The sequence below is a fragment of the Triticum aestivum genome, chromosome 6B (assembly GCF_018294505.1).
Source record: "Triticum aestivum cultivar Chinese Spring chromosome 6B, IWGSC CS RefSeq v2.1, whole genome shotgun sequence".
In the NCBI taxonomy this organism is placed as follows: domain Eukaryota; kingdom Viridiplantae; phylum Streptophyta; class Magnoliopsida; order Poales; family Poaceae; genus Triticum; species Triticum aestivum.
This window is the reverse complement of record NC_057810.1, coordinates 14,206,250-14,223,393: the sequence shown is the minus strand read 5'-3', so window position 1 is coordinate 14,223,393 and position 17,144 is coordinate 14,206,250.

Below are 17,144 nucleotides of genomic sequence, written 5' to 3'. Positions count from 1 at the left end.
CACGGAGCTACGAATGGTGACGCAATATGCTTTAGCTCAAGATGAAAAAGCTTCAACAATAGACAGAGAATTTCAATCGGCATCACCCAACTAATGGAAGTTGCAACCATTGATAGAAAAGCTTCAACGGTAGATGAAAAAGCTTCAAACACATAGAGAGAAAGCTTCTGGGGCGAGCGATGCTGGGCCGGCCCAGCACCGCGCTCCTTCGAGCGCCAAATACCATAAGGGGCGCTGAGGGCGCCGAAGAGGAGCACTCCGGACGACCGGCTAAGCGTTGTACCGGTCGCGCGCTCATCGTTGGATCAGACTACGCAACTAACGCACTTATTCCCTGCAGGCCCACATGCCATGAGGCCCACACACCGCATCTTGTTTTTTATACTTTATTTATCTTCTTCCACGAACGCCGAGTCATCTTCTTCATCCCCTGGAGTTCATGTGCATCTCTCCCATGGTGCATCTACCCAGCACTGGTTTCCCATGACTCCATCTTCTCACTATGTCGGCGATCTCCTCCATCCTTCTCTCTCTCTCCCTTTCCCTCCGACGACCTCCTCAATCCCGCTTTTTTTGCGTCCATGGGGGTGCGAGCGTTGACTGCGGAGATTTGCAACCGCACCGTGCCGGCAGCCGATTGCTACAACCCGCGACACACGGAGCTACGAACGGTGACGCAATATGCTTCAGCTCAAGATGAAAAAGCTTCAACAATAGACAGAGAATTTCAATCGGCATCACCCAACTAATGGAAGTTGCAACCATTGATAGAAAAGCTTCAACGGTAGATGAAAAAGCTTCAAACACATAGAGAGAAAGCTTCTGGGGCGAGCACTCCGGACGACCGGCTAAGCGTTGTACCGGTCGCGTGCTCATCGTTGGATCAGACTACGCAACTAACGCACTTATTCCGTGCAGGCCCACATGCCACGAGGCCCACACACCGCATCTTGTTTTTTATACTTTATTTATCTTCTTCCACGAACGCCGAGTCATCTTCTTCATCCCCTGGAGTTCATGTGCATCTCTCCCATGGTGCATCTACCCAGCACTGGTTTCCCATGACTCCATCTTCTCACTATGTCGGCGATCTCCTCCATCCTTCTCTCTCTCTCCCTTTCCCTCCGACGACCTCCTCAATCCCGCTTTTTTTGCGTCCATGGGGGTGCGAGCGTTGACTGCGGAGATTTGCAAGCGGACCATGCCGGCAGCCGATTGCTATAACCCGCGACACACGGAGCTACGAACAGTGACGCAATATGCTTCAGCTCAAGATGAAAAAGCTTCAACAATAGACAGAGAATTTCAATCGGCATCACCCAACTAATGGAAGTTGCAACCATTGATAGAAAAGCTTCAACGGTAGATGAAAAAGCTTCAAACACATAGAGAGAAAGCTTCTGGGGCGAGCGATGCTGGGCCGGCCCAGAACCGCGCTCCTTCGAGCGCCAAATACCATAAGGGGCGCTGAGGGCGCCGAAGAGGAGCACTCCGGACGACCGGCTAAGCGTTGTACCGGTCGCGCGCTCATCGTTGGATCAGACTACGCAACTAACGCACTTATTCCCTGCAGGCCCACATGCCATGAGGCCCACACACCGCATCTTGTTTTTTATACTTTATTTATCTTCTTCCACGAACACCGAGTCATCTTCTTCATCCCCTGGAGTTCATGTGCATCTCTCCCATGGCGCATCTACCCAGCACTGGTTTCCCATGACTCCATCTTCTCACTATGTCGGCGATCTCCTCCATCCTTCTCTCTCTCTCCCTTTCCCTCCGACGACCTCCTCAATCCCGCTTTTTTTGCGTCCATGGGGGTGCGAGCGTTGACTGTGGAGATTTGCAAGCGGACCATGCCGGCAGCCGATTGCTATAACCCGCGACACACGGAGCTACGAACGGTGACGCAATATGCTTCAGCTCAAGATGAAAAAGCTTCAACAATAGACAGAGAATTTCAATCGGCATCACCCAACTAATGGAAGTTGCAACCATTGATAGAAAAGCTTCAACGGTAGATGAAAAAGCTTCGAACACATAGAGAGAAAGCTTCAAATGGCACCGCACAATCAAAAAAAAGATGCAACCATTGACAAAAAAAGCTTTAACCATAGATGAAAAAAGCTTCAATCATAGATAGAGAAAGCTTTCAATGGGTATCCGCAACCGGAAAACATTGACAGAAAAGCTTCAACAATAGATGAAAGAAGCTACAACCATAGGTAGAGAAAGAGCTTCAACCAGCACCACGCAACCAATAAAGATACAACCATTGACAAAAAAGATTTCACCGTAGATGAAAAAAACTTCAGCCATAAACTGGCAGAATAAGCTGCGAGCGAGCCGACAACGAACAAGAGAGCATGAACCTACATGCAACGACGGTATCAAGCGTTGGAGCTAGCTGCAAGGACAGCGGAGGCGTTCGCTGGTGCTGCGACCGGGGACACGGTGTTCCGACGCGAGCGGTGATGCAACCGGCAACGAGGACAGCTGCTACGCGACGCCAATAGGTGCTACTAATCTTCGGCGGCGCTGGTGCAAGTGGCGCTGGCCAATGAGCCAGGGGCGGCGCTGCTGCCGAGTAATGTCGGCCGGTGGCCGGATTTGTTCTTGCGGAGGGTTTCTTTTCCGACGGCAAGCACGTGCGCTGGATGGATAAGAGGAGTGTGCTGTTCGGAGAAGATGCGTTTTTGTGGGGGTTAACTAACGGATCCAACGTCTGACATCAATCTAATCCTAGGGCCCCTAAGCGACCGACCAAACCTCGAGCCGGTCCGCCGGCGCCTATTACTCGCCTTCATTCATTGTTATATTGCACGTTTTTTTCTGATAAAGGGCGACTTTATTATCTTAAAATGTAGCATGAAGCAGATACAAAGCATTATGAGTAACACCCGGCCTCTGCATAACTAAGATGCACACAGCCAAATCCAGAAGTCTGACAAAATTCATGAAATAAAAATCAACGCACCGGCAACAGTAGAGTCTTTTAGACCAACACTATGCCTATGTCGAAGAAGGTGGTGGCTCGATCCGTAGGTTATGCTGCCACCCATGTTGGGAAAAAACCTCCGTAGCCACCTGCTCCAGTCGCGTACACACCGCCATGAACAGCGGTTGGTACTCCGGCCGTTGTAGTATAGACCATGTACGTAGCGAGTGTGTACACCGGAAAATAACCTGTAGAGGAAAAGCATTTTTGTCATTAAAAACCAAATCATTTCTACATAGCCAAAGTGACCAAATTAAGGCATACGCTCCCACCCTTATTAGCGTTTTGAACCTATTTGTAATACCGTCCAACCAATGACCAAAAATATTGGCAACACTTGTGGGCGGATACAAATTTGACGCTATTTGAATGACTGAAGAACGTGCAAACTTGTATTGGAAAAAGAGGTGTTTGATTGTCTCGTCATGAGTACAAAAGGAACACTTCTTACTCCCTCGCCAGTTGCGCCGTGCGATGTTGTCTTTAGTTAACACAACTCCCCTACGGAGATACCACATGAAGATTTTCACTTTTAGTGGAATTTTAGACTTCCAAATTTTCTTATTATTACTCGTTGGTACCTCAGAATGCGTGAGTGCACGGTACATAGAGTCCACTGTGAAAGACCCTGATGTAGTAAGGTTCCAGCGAAACACATCCCGACCTTGTGTCAGGTTAATCGAATCCAGCCGGGATAAAAGATTATGCCATGACACAAGCCGGGGGCCAATCAAATCCCGCCTGAACGAAATATTCGGCGGCGAAGAACCGAGCATGTGCACAATAGTATTATTCTTATCGCGAGCGATGTTATATAAGGCTGGATATTGTTCTCTGAGACTGGCATTGCCTAGCCAGATGTCTTCCCAGAAACGAATCTCCGACACGTCCTTTATTGCGAAAGACCCAAAGCAAAAGAGATGTTTCTTTGCCGCCATTAGGCCAGCCCAAAAGTGCGAGTCGCCAGGTTTCCAATATGCCTGGGATACCGCCTTTTGGCCTAGATACTTGTTGCGCAACATGGTTTGTCAAACACCATCCTCGGTAAGAAGTTTAAATAACCATTTACTGAGAAGGGCCTCATTCTTGACCTGCAGGTCATGAATTCCAAGGCCACCTTGGTCTTTAGGCCTACAAACCACGCTCCATTTGGCCAGCCTGTATTTTTTCTTTTCACCATCTCCTAGCCAAAAAAATCTGGATCTAAAGTAGTCCAGTCTTTGCAGGACCCCTTTTGGGAGTTGGAAGAAAGAAAGCATATAGAGAACCATATTGTGAGGACGGAGTTGATCAAAACGAGCCGACCACCAACTGAGAGTAGTTTTCCTTTCCAACTGCTCAACCCTTTCTCTAGACGCTCCTCCACATGCTTCCACTCCGCAATGGTGAGACGCCGATAATGTACCGGTATTCCCAGATACTTAATCGGGAATTGGCCAAGTGCGCAACCAAACAGGTCAGCATAATCGGCTGCCGCCTCAACGGCTTCTCCAAAGCAAAACAATTCACTTTTATAAAAGTTAATTTTGAGGCCCGACATTTGCTCAAACGCTGAAAGCAATAGCTTCAGATTTCGAGCTTTGTCTAGGTCATGTTCCATAAAAAGAATCGTGTCATCGGCATATTGCAAAATAGAGAGGCCACCATCCACAAGGTGTGGCACTACTCCCGCAATCTGTCCATCCTGCTTGGCGCGCTCAATCAGAATAGCCAACATGTCAGCAACAATGTTAAATAACATTGGGGACATGGGGTCACCCTGTCGTAGTCCTTTTTTTGTCTGAAAGTAATGACCTACATCATCATTGACTTTGATGGCCACACTACCTCCAGTTACAAATTTTTGGATCCACTTGCACCATTTATCGGAGAAACCTTTCATTCTTAGGGCCTGTTGGAGAAAAGACCACTTGACCTTGTCATAGGCTTTTTCAAAGTCAATTTTGAATACCACTCCACTCATGTTTTTTCGGTGCATCTCGTGGACGGTCTCATGAAGGATAACTACACCATCTAGTATATTCCTTCCTTGTATGAAGGCCGTTTGAGATGGTCGGACAACATGGTCAGCTATTGAGTTTAACCTATTCGTAGCTACTTTGGTGAAAATCTTGAAGCTGACATTAAGGAGGCATATGGGTCTGAACTGTTGGATCCGTTCAGCCTCCTTAATTTTCGGCAACAAAACAATCTCACCAAAATTTAGCCTAAATAGGTCAAGTTGATCGGCATGAAGACACTTAAACAACTCCAGAAGGTCAGCCTTAATGATATCCCAGAAATTCTGATAAAATTCTGCGGGAAAACCATCAGGGCCTGGAGCTTTGTTGTGTTCCATTTGGAACACCGCCGCTCTCACCTCCTCTTCCGAGAAAGGTGACGTGAGGATATTGTTCTCTTCCACCGTGACTTGTGAAATATTATCTATTCGGGCCTCGTCAAGGGTGACATTCCCTTCATCTGACGCCCCAAAAAGAGATTTGTAGTAGCTGGTGATATACCTTTTGAGCTCCTCCTGACCTTCGATCCGCCCCTCATCCTGTTGGAGACTATGAATACATTTCTTCCTATGTCGACCATTGGCGACCAATTGGAAGTATTTTGTATTACTATCTCCCATTAGGATGAAGTCAGCTTTGGACCTCTGGTAGTATTTGATCTCCTCTTCGCGCAATAGACGGGCAACCTTCTCATTAGATTGATTTTTCAATTCAATCTCTTGTTGAGATAAGGTGCGTGTCTCTGCAATTTTGTCGAGGTCATCAATGATGGTACAGAGGTGCTGATTTTCTTTTTTGTACAATCCAATGGTGTGTTTAGCCCATCCAGAGAGGTGTTGCCTCATGGCCCTTATTTTATAATTCCATCTCTGAATCGGTGTACGACCAACAGCGGGCCTGTCCCAAACACTCTTTATTAAGTCTACAAAACCATCCCGATGCAACCATGCCAATTCAAATTTGAAAGGGCGACGGGCAGAATGACTCGTAGAATTAGAATCAAGAATGATTGGTGCATGATCCGATAATGCCTCGATACGCTCTAGGGCTCGCACGGTTACCATAGGAAATTTAAGCTCCCATTCGGTATCCATGAGTACCCTATCGATCTTCTCATACGTCGGCACAGAACGGTTATTAGCCCAAGTGAACTGCCGCCCCAACATACAGGCGTCCCGAAGATCCAAACTGTCAATCACAGCATTGAAAAGGAAAGGCCAATGAGTGTCGAAGCGGTCATTATTTTTTTCTTCCTGGTACCTAAGGATATTAAAACCCCCTCCAATAAGCATTGGGTACGGGTTATCCTTAGCCAGGTTCACTAGTTCACAGAGGAAAGCAGATTTATGCTCATCTTGGGCAGCCCCATAGACTGCGACCAGGCTCCATGTAAAATTATCAGCCCTATTTCGTAGGTGGAATTTGATATGAAAATCACCGGTCGAAAAAGCCAACAAATCCATGGTCGTGGTCAATATTCCAAGAAGGATTCCTCCAGACCTTCCACGAGCTGGTAGACTATGCCATGTGTAGTCGAAACCACCTGATAGGTGATCGAGGACGTGTGGGCGAAAGTCACATTTACCAGCCTCAGAAATTGCCACAAAATCCAATTCGTGTTCTCACACACAATCACCGAGGTGTTTATGTTTAGCCAAGTCTGAGAGACCTCTGCTATTCCAAAACATGCCTCTCATGAGAAAACTCGAATGGGTGTGGAACTTTTCGCCTTCTTGGACGATTTTTGTTTCTTTTTAGAGGAGTGCGATTTAGATTTCCGCGAAGACACTGTGAAGTCACAAAACATTGACCCAGGTCTTGCATCATCTAAACCCACCTCGATAACCTCACCAACCAAGTGGGAGATTAGCGGACCATCATATTTGGCATCCGCTTCATCATCGTCCTCGGTTCGGGGTTTGGTAGGGCGTTATTACACTTCGGAGAAACCCTTAAACGGTCAATCTCCATGTGTTTAAGTGCCCCAACCGACAGATTAATTTCATTATTGTTCTTTCCCATAGATACACCAACATTCTTTAAGCTACTAGTAATACGAGTATCTGAAAAAGAAAGAAAAGATTGAGTGGACGAGGTACCTGGCGTGGGTTCTAAATTCCTCAAGGCCTGGCGACGCATTGCCTTCGCAAGGGAGTGCTCATCAGTTGCAGAGGAACCATCAGCAGCAAGGGAGTGACGATTACTACGTCGAAGGGGCGTGGTCATGCCACCAGACATAGTACCCATCGGCGACAGAGTAGCAGTTGGCGTAGACTTTAACGATGGCGGAGGTGTTTGTACAGTCCCAGCGGTCGGTGATGAACGAGGTGCCGAGCCCAGTGAAACCGCGGCGACAGCCACCCGAGCCGGTGATGTGGCTGGTGGCGTCGTCAAGGATTCCATCCTGCCAACCGGTGATGTGGCTGGAGGCGCAACGGGACCCACGACCGGCTCTATTCGCGTTGAAGCCATGGCAGAAGCATGCGCTGCAGCTGCATGCAGCGTCGGGGCAGCAACATCTAGCTACTTGAGCGCCGGGCTCGTGTGGGTGACTGGACCACTCTCGGTGGGCGGTGCATGGCGCATGCAGCCAAGAGCCATAGGCCCGCCCTGATCCACAGCCACGGCCTGTATGGCACATGCAGCCGTGGACCGCTCATTGTCCACTTCATTCACGTGAGCAGCAACAGCTATGGGCAGTCCCGTTGGAGCCACAATCACGTCCGGCCGGCCGGCCGAACAGCCCGGTTCCACTGCATATACTGATCTCTGTACAGACTTTATAGGAGCCGCTGAACTAGTTTGAGCATCCGACGTCGTATTGTCACCGACAACTTGGACATTTTTAGACCTTTTGCTAGCATCTCTGTCAGTCATATCCTCATCCTGGTTAGCGCCGTCCTCATGGCCCTCATCATGATGTTCCCAAATTCGTGGGATAAAGTCAAGATCCAGGACATAGTCCTCCTCCTCCAGAACAAACCGAAGCGGATATCCATTAAGTTTAACATAGACATCCGAGGAGACCGAAGCATCAACAGATCCAACCTCTTTGGAGAAAATATTCAAAGAATGTACAGCCACCTGAATTCGCACAATACCATGCCGGCGCAAAGAAACCAAATCAACATCTTGTGTGGCCCCTATAACTGATCCAACCGCCCACAAACCGAGGAAATGGCGGAGAGGTGGTGGAACGCCGGTGACATGAACCCATATTGGCTGCAAAGGAAGAACGGACGTGACCTCCTCAGCTATCCATTCACTGAATGCAACCTTCACGTCCTGTGATTTAACATTGTACTCAAAAGCTGCCACATGTTTCAAAATACACGACACATCGTCTAACCAGATTCCATCGTCGTGAGTTAAACTTTGGCTATTATTTCACAACATGTATGTATGCTAGTGATCGTCGTATATATCCTGAGGTAGTCATCTTCTCCATGATGGACTACGAGGATGATGTCCTCCGGGAGATCTTCATCCGCCTTCCTCCGCAGCCATCCGCTCTTCTCCGCGCCTCCCTTGTTTGCAAGTGTTGGCACCGCCTCATCTCTGACCGTGGCTTCCTCGGCCGCTCCCGTGCCTACCATAAGCGACCCCCGCTCCTCGGCTTCTTCATGACACAAGACAAAGCCTTCAAATTCATCCCCATGTTGGGCGCTCCTGACCGAATCTCCGCCGCAAGATTCTCCCTTACAATGCCCCGCGACGAGTGTTGGTCTTTCAAAGGCTGTCGCCACGGCCTCGCACTCTTCCTCAACTGGACCCTGTGAAACTCTTTAGGTTAACGTCGTGTCTTCGTCTGACCGACGGCTACGTGTTTATATGCTGGGGCGCAACTCCCAGATCGCGTACATGGTTGAGATTATAACTTGGGATACAAGGGATAAGAGGATAGAGAGAGATAGAGTTGTTACAAAGATAAACATGCTAACAACCTGGACTATCCTAGCCGGATTTCCCTTGGAGTCTACGTTACCAACCTGTCATGATGGGGCACACAATGCGTTGCTTAACATCCTCCCTTAATCACAACTTTGTCATGTTGAGATTTCGCTTGAATTCTTCAAAACTTCTTGTAGGCAGCGATTTTGTGAAACCGTCTGCAACTTGATCTCTGGAATGCACAAACCGAATGTCTAACTGCTGATTTGCAACTCTTTCTCTGACAAAGTGGAAATCAATCTCAATATGCTTCGTTCTTGCATGAAACACTGGATTTGCAGATAGGTAGGTGGCACCAAGATTATCACACCATAAGCACGGAGCTTTGGTACTCTTTATACCAAGTTCCTTTAACATAGACTGTACCCAAATAATTTCTGCTGTAGCATTTGCAAGTGCCTTGTACTCAGCTTCTATGCTTGACCTTGATACAGTAGCCTGTTTCTTTGCACACCATGATATTAGATTTGGTCCAAAAAATATTGCAAACCCACCAGTAGAGCGTCTGTCATCTATGCATCCTGCCCAATCAGAATCTGAGAAAGCACTGACTAGGGTAGATGAAGATTTGCTGAAAGTAAGACCAAGATTCATAATATTTTTCACATATCTTACTATACGTTTAGCAGTAGTCCAATGAACTGTAGTGGGTGCATGAAGAAATTGGCATACTTTGTTAATAGCAAATGAAATATCAGGTCTTGTCAGAGTCAAGTACTTAAGTGCTCCTACCAGACTTCTGTAGTTTGTATTGTCCTCTTGATTCAAGGGTTCTCCTTCTGTAAGTGAGAGTTTCTCTGAACTAGACAAGGGTGTTGGTGAAGGTTTGCATCCTTGAAGACCAACTCTTCTAACCAGATCAGTAGCATATTTTTCCTGAGAGAGATGAAGGCCATCTTCATGTTTCTTTACCTCAATCCCTAGGAAGAAATGTAAGTCTCCTAGATCCTTCAGAGCAAACTCAGCACTTAGATCCTTCAAGAGGCCTGTTATTGCTTCATCAGAGGAACTTGTGACAATTATATCATCAACATAAATAAGAACAAATATGGAGGTATTTGATCTATTGTAAATAAACAGTGATGTGTCAGACTTTGAAGGGATAAATCCAAGTGCTTGCAGTTTCTGATTTAGACGTGAGTACCACGCCCTGGGAGCTTGCTTCAAGCCATATAAAGCTTTATCAAGTTTGCACGCATGCAGTGGTGAGTTTTTGTTCACAAACCCAGGAGGTTGCTTCATATATACTTCCTCTTCCAGAATGCCATGAAGGAACGCATTCTGCACATCTAATTGTCTGAGACTCCATCCCCTGGAAACAGCAACAGACAACACAAGACGAATGGTGGCAGCTTTAACAACATGACTAAATGTGTCCTCATAGTCTATGCCGTACCGTTGTTTGAAACCCTTTGCAACAAGTCTTGCTTTGTAACGATCTATAGATCCGTCAGACTTTCTTTTAATGCGAAACACCCATTTGCAATCAATGAGATTTTTACCTCGTCGTGGAGGTACTAGATGCCACATTTTATTTTTCTTCAATGCCGAATACTCTTCTTCCATTGCCTTCCTCCAACGTGGGTCATTCAGCGCCTCTTCAACCGTACTAGGTTCACCTGTGGAGGAACAAGCCAAGCCAAACTTTGTTTTATAATTAACATGTTGAATTACCCCTTTTTTGGAGACGAGTGCGTGGTTGCACAGGCGAGACTGCACCAGCTCGTGGCGCAGGAGATCCCGCATCTGATCCCGAGGAGGATGCACCTGGTGCTGTTCCAGTACCTGCTCCCGCGCCGGGATCTTCTGCGGCTTCAGCGCGTGAGGAGCCAGCCACGGGCGGCACAGAGGATCCCGTGTGTGCTGCTGCTCCATCATTATCCAATGATTGCAGAGAATCAGCACCGGATCCCGCGCCCGCAGAGCCCGTCAGATCTGCGCAGGTGGGCGCGCCCGCTGTCGGCTGGCGACGCGCATAGCAGCGGGGCCCGTCTGCTGGCCAGCGCCTCCCAGGGGAACACGTGGCCGCGGCGGATTTGTGCGGCTCAGTAGCGTCGGGTTGATGAGTCGCTGCCGCCTACGTGGCGCCTGGGGAGACGGCGCCGCTTCTCCTGGTGGGCGACGCGGTTTCTGACACGCTGGCGCCATGCAGTGGTGCAGATCCCGAGGCAGATGGCCTGGGCAGGTGCTGCAGCAGCGATCCCGAGGCAGATTTGCTGCCCAAATCTGGACACATCAAATATTGCCCATTTGAACTGATTTCTTGATCATTTTGGCTGATTTCTTCACTATTTTTGCTCATGCTTCCTTCGGCTGCACCAACACAGAGCTCATGCACATGGTTATGAGGATTAGTCAATGATGGATCAACACAATTATTATTCCCCCTTTGATCAAAATTGGTGACATGAGAAGGCAAGAGCAGAATTTCTTGACGAAGTAAGGCGCCGGCGTTGGGGTGGAGATCGGCAAAGGGAAACTTTGTTTGATCAAAGACTACATCACGGGAAATGTAGACACGGCCAGTAGAGACATCTAGGCATTTGACACCTTTGTGCATGGCACTGTAGCCAATGAAAACACACTGCTTAGATCGAAACATTAGTTTGCGTTTGTTATAGGGTCTAAGATTAGGCCAACAAGTGCAGCCAAACACATGAAGGAAAGTGTAGTCTGGTTTGGTATGGAGAAGTTTTTCTGTAGGTGTTTCATTATTGATGACACGGCTTGGAAGCATATTGATGATGTGAACGACAGTGAGGAACGCCTCATCCCAAAACTTTAGTGGCATGGAGGCGCCAGCAAGAAGTGCTAAGCCAACTTCTACAATGTGACGGTGTTTGCGTTCTGCCGACCCATTTTGCTGATGAGCGTGTGGGCAAGACACATGATGAGAGATACCAAGTTCTTGAAAGAACGAGTTGAGCTTCTCATATTCACCGCCCCAATCAGATTGGAGGGCAAGTATTTTGCTATCAAACTTCCGTTCAACGAGTGCTTGAAAGTTACGAAAAACTTGGAACACGTCGGAACGTTTCTTGAGGAGATAAATCCACGAATATTTGCTATAATCATCTATGAAGCTCACATAATATGTGTGTCTACCGACAGAGGATGGGGCAGGCCCCCACACATCAGAAAAAATAAGCTGCAATGGTTTGGTCGAAACACTAGTGGAAATTGGATATGGTAACTGATGGCTTTTTGCTCTTTGGCACGAATCACAAATGGTTTCAACATCACGCTCTCCAACAAACTGGAGTTTATTTTTCCTAAGCACTCGTTCAACTAAAGAAAAAGTTGCATGTCCTAAACGATCATGCCACCGTGTAGAGGATAGCTTGGTGGCACTAAAAACTTGTTTATTGAATCTTCTTCAAAGCTCCGGAATCAAGGGGTAGAGTCCGCGAACACATCTACCTCGATACAGTACCTTCCTCGTTACCTGATCCTTGATCAAAAAGAAGAAAGGGTGAAACTCGAGGAAGACATGATTATCAATAGCAATGCAGTGAATGGAGAGAAGATTTTTAGATGCACTAGGGACATGCAAAAAATTTCGAAGATGAATCGGACGATGAGGGGTTTTAATAATTGAGTGACCAACATGACGGATCTTCATACCTTCTCCACTCGCGGTGTGGATGTGATCCTGGCCGCGGTACTTCTCCCGCATGGTCACCTTCTCGAGTTCGCCGGTGATGTGGTTCGTGGCACCACTGTCCATGTACCAGTTGGTGTCCACGCCATACGATCCATCGGCCGCAGCAGCTACCTTCTCGTCCTGAGAGGAGTCATCATCATCGTCAAACCTGTACCAGCAATCCTTGGCCGAGTGGCCAGGTTTACCACAGATTTGACACCGGACGGCATCGGGGCGCGATCTGTTGTTGGAGTTGTTGCGGTGGCCCTGGTTGTTGTTGGAGGAGGGCCGGCCACCGCCGCCGTTGTGGCCACGGGAGTTGCTGCTGCTGTTGTTGGGGCCGCTGTTGTGCCTGCCCCTGCCGCGCCCTCGAGGACGGGAGCCGCCACCACGGCCCCGCATGGCCGCGTTAGCGGAGGACTTGAAGCCGCCGCCGGAGTGGCCCCCTTGGTAGAGGGCAACCCGCTGATCAAAGTTGCTGATCATAGCAAACAGATCGTCGAGTGAGACAGGCGTGGTGCGGGCATCAAGCGCGGAGACGAGTGGCTGGTACTCCATGTCGAGGGCAACAATGATGTAGGAGACGAGTTCACCGTCCCCGAGCGGCTTGCCAGCCGCCGCGAGCTCATCTGAGAGTGAGCGCATGTGCCCGAAGAAGCTGGTGATGGGCTGCGTCACCTTCTGCGCATTGGCGAGGGCGACACGGATGTTGTTGACACGTGACAGGGACTGGTACAAGAACATGTTCGCCAGTGCTGTCCAGAGATCTTGCGAATGATCGATCGTGGTGACCTGCACAAGTACCTCCTTGGAGAGATTATTCAGAAGGTAGCCAAGTACCTGCTGCTCTTCGCGCATCCAGATCGGATGCGGGTTCAGGGAAGCCTCCTCCTTCGCTTCTTTGTCCTTGGTGACGACGAGTCGGGCCGGCTCCGGCATGGAGCCGTCGACATACCCGTAGAAGCCAGCACCACGGAGCTGCGGCGTGACTTGAGTCCGTCAGAGGATGTAGTTGGTGCGTGTCAGCTTCTCGGTGACCTGACCAGAGAGGTTGGCTGGTGCGGCGCTGGAGGAGGCGGCCATGGTGGAGGCAGGGGTGGTGGATGGGGATAGGAGATGCGATGTGGAAGAGTTAGGCCGATACCATGTGAAACTCTTTAGGTTAACGTCGTGTCTTCGTCTGACCGACGGCTACGTGTTTATATGTTGGGGCGCAACTCCCAGATCGCGTACATGGTTGAGATTACAACTTGGGATACAAGGGATAAGAGGATAGAGAGAGATAGAGTTGTTACAAAGATAAACATGCTAACAACCTGGATTATCCTAGCCGGATTCCCCTTGGAGTCTACGTTACCAACCTGTTACGATGGGGCACACAATGCATTGCTTAACAGACCCGACATGAGGCGGTCGTGCGTCCCCCTTAGTGGTCCGGAATGCTATTGTGGCATGTGCTGCCACTAATCGAGGCCACGTCCACGGTGACTGCCACTCTAGCCCTTTTAAATTGGTCTTACTGCGCAACAGCGACGACCGCACGGGGGTGCTCGCTTGCCTCTATGATTCCAAGTCTGGTGATTGGGGACATATCATCTCGACACAAGTTACAGACGTGGTTAATCCGCTCAGGCCTGGAATCTTTCTTGTGTAACGAATATATACAAGGCTATTTGTCCCGGTCTAACTTGTACTTTATCCTGTAAACACAAAGAAACTAGTCATGTCCACACAATACATTCTGGAAGCACGTCACAACTGAAAAGGAGAATCTTGGACCAGTGAACCATTCCACGCTAAAACATGTGGTAGTGCACTAGTGTGGAAGATCTCTCAACGATTGCTGCTGAAATGTCTCGAGTAGAAGCAAGGCATACTGATCTTTTCCAGCCCAGGCAGCGACGGCTGTGGCACATTAGGAGATAAAAGCTGGAACCTGCGGTAACTGACAAGGTTGGCGGACTCGCAGAGGTCTTTGCTCCATCTGTGGTCAAGCTTAAGATAAGGCATGAGATTTTCAGACGTGTCACGTGTGGATGTGATGAGCTGTAAAAGTGTTTTTTAAACCCCTGGGACCTCATCCAGCTGAGCATCCAATGTTCCAACTCAACTTCTTGCAAGAAAGGGGGCTGTTTGGTGCAATCTGGCTGAGAAGTGGTGCCCTCCTCTGCCCTCCTGATCGGTACTGCTTAACATACATTTTGGCCTTTATACGTCTTGCTGTCTCCTTTGTCTTTATTGTCTTTGTGATCTAATAAGTTGCGTGGCTATCAACAGACGCACTTAGATGGGTTCTATACTCTTTCTTTCTCTGATTGGATCGTAAACTTTCATTGTTCACCGAAGTTAAGATAATTTATCTCCGCCGGAGTGTTCAGACTTCCTTTACTTTGCAGGTACCGAGGGCCACCTTATCTCTGCCAATCAAATGTTGAAAATGGCGATGCCTCTACTGTTGTCATTGCTGCTCATTTCTTCAGGAACTGGCAACACCCGATGCTCGACGGTCCCCGGTAACACCACGGACATGCTCTCGTTGCTAGATTTCAAACGGGCCATCATCAATGATCCAAGGCAAGCCTTGAGCTCTTGGAACACAAGCATCCCTCATTGCCAGTGGGAGGGCATCAACTACAGCCTCACGCACACAGGCCGTGTCACGGCGCTTAATCTCACCGGCCAAAACTTGCAAGGCCAAATTACCCCCTCTCTTGGAAATCTAACCTTCCTTAGAAAACTCATCCTCTACTCAAACGACTTTTTTGGTCAGTTGCCCACTCTTAACCGTCTCCATAAGCTGCAGCACCTTGATCTGGCTGATAACAAGTTGCAGGGTTTCAATCCTGATGCTCTTAAAAATTGCTCCAACTTGCACCATCTAGACCTTTCTGCAAACTCGTTGAAGGGTTCGCTCCCCACAAAAATTGGTATCCTCTCTAGCCTTGTGAGTTTGAGACTTGGAGGAAACAATATCTCCGGCATCATCCCATCAAGCCTGCACAATATAACAAACCTTGAGGAAATCGATCTCTCAAGTCATCAGTTAAGGGGGAGCATTCCGGAAGAGCTTGGGCAGTTACCAAGTATGTCTGCGTTATTTCTAGGGGGCAACAGGCTATCAGGTCGAATCCCAACAACAATTCTAAACCATTCTGCTCTAGTAGCTCTTGCCTTGAATTCAAATTTTCTATGCATGGAGTTGCCATCTAACATTGGTGATACTCTTCCTAAGCTTGCCTGGTTAGACTTGCACAGTAACATGTTTAAAGGTCAAATCCCAGACTCCCTAGGTAATGTTCTACCACTCGAATTAATAGACTTGACATCCAACAATTTCAGTGGGCAAGTACCTAGTTCCTTGAGAAGACTTTCAAAGCTAGATACTTTAAAACTCGAGCAAAATAATCTTGAAACAAATGACAGTAAAAGCTGGGAATTCTTAGACGCACTGAGCAATTGCAGTTATCTGTATGTGCTCTCATTATATGACAACAAGCTGAAAGGAGCCATACCAAATTCAGTCGGAAAGTTGTCGCCCAGCCTGGAATATCTTTCATTAGAAAGGAATAGCTTATCTGGTACAGTTCCAGAGAGTATGGGGAACCTTACTGGCTTAATTTCGTTATCATCAGCTGAAAATAGTCTCTCCGGTCCAATTGGACCATGGGTTGGGAACTTAAAGAACCTAGTAGGTTTAGGCCTTTCGCGGAATAACTTTTCTGGAGCGATTCCGTCGTCCATTGGCAGCCTTACTCAGTTGACTAAGCTCTTCCTAGATGGAAATAAATTGGAAGGTCCCATACCACCCTGTTTAGGAGACCTTCCATCTCTCTGTGTGTTGAATCTTCGTCAAAACAATCTCAGTGGGCATATTCCGAAAGAGCTATTTAGTTCTATCTCCACAATGACCAATTTTATTGTTTCGTAAAATAATTTAGAAGGTCCAATACCTCCGGAGATCAGCAATCTTAAACAGGCCACAGAACTACAGCTTTCATCGAACAACATACACTACAAGAAAATTGGATCAAAGGAAAGAAGGAGGGGCTACTACGTAAGGAAGGACAGATCGGATCGTGTGCAAACTCACACAAGAGACAGCTGGCTGTATGATAATATGAACAAGAAGAGGAGGCCGAGGCAGCTTTGGGTGGCAAAAGATGATCCAGAACGACAGATTGTGCATGATGGTTTTATACGTGATAACAGGCGTAGGACGATGTCAGTCTTTGAGCGGATTTCGGAGAGTAAGGATAAAGCGGCGGACCCCGAGGATCGGGGCCGCCGAGCACAATGAATCTGTTAGCCTGGAACTGTCGAGGATTGGGGTTGGACTCGACAGTAGGCGAACTTAGAGACCTAATACGGTCCTACAACCCAGTGGTGGTTTTTCTTTGTGAAACAAAGAAAAAGGCGAGAGCAACGGAGAGATTGAAGTGGAGCTTGGGATTTACGTGTGGTGTGGCAGTGGACTGTGTCGGGAAAAGTGGAGGGCTTGCTTTGTGGTGGAGAGATCATCTGCAGGTCACAGTCCGTCCATGGTGTCAATATT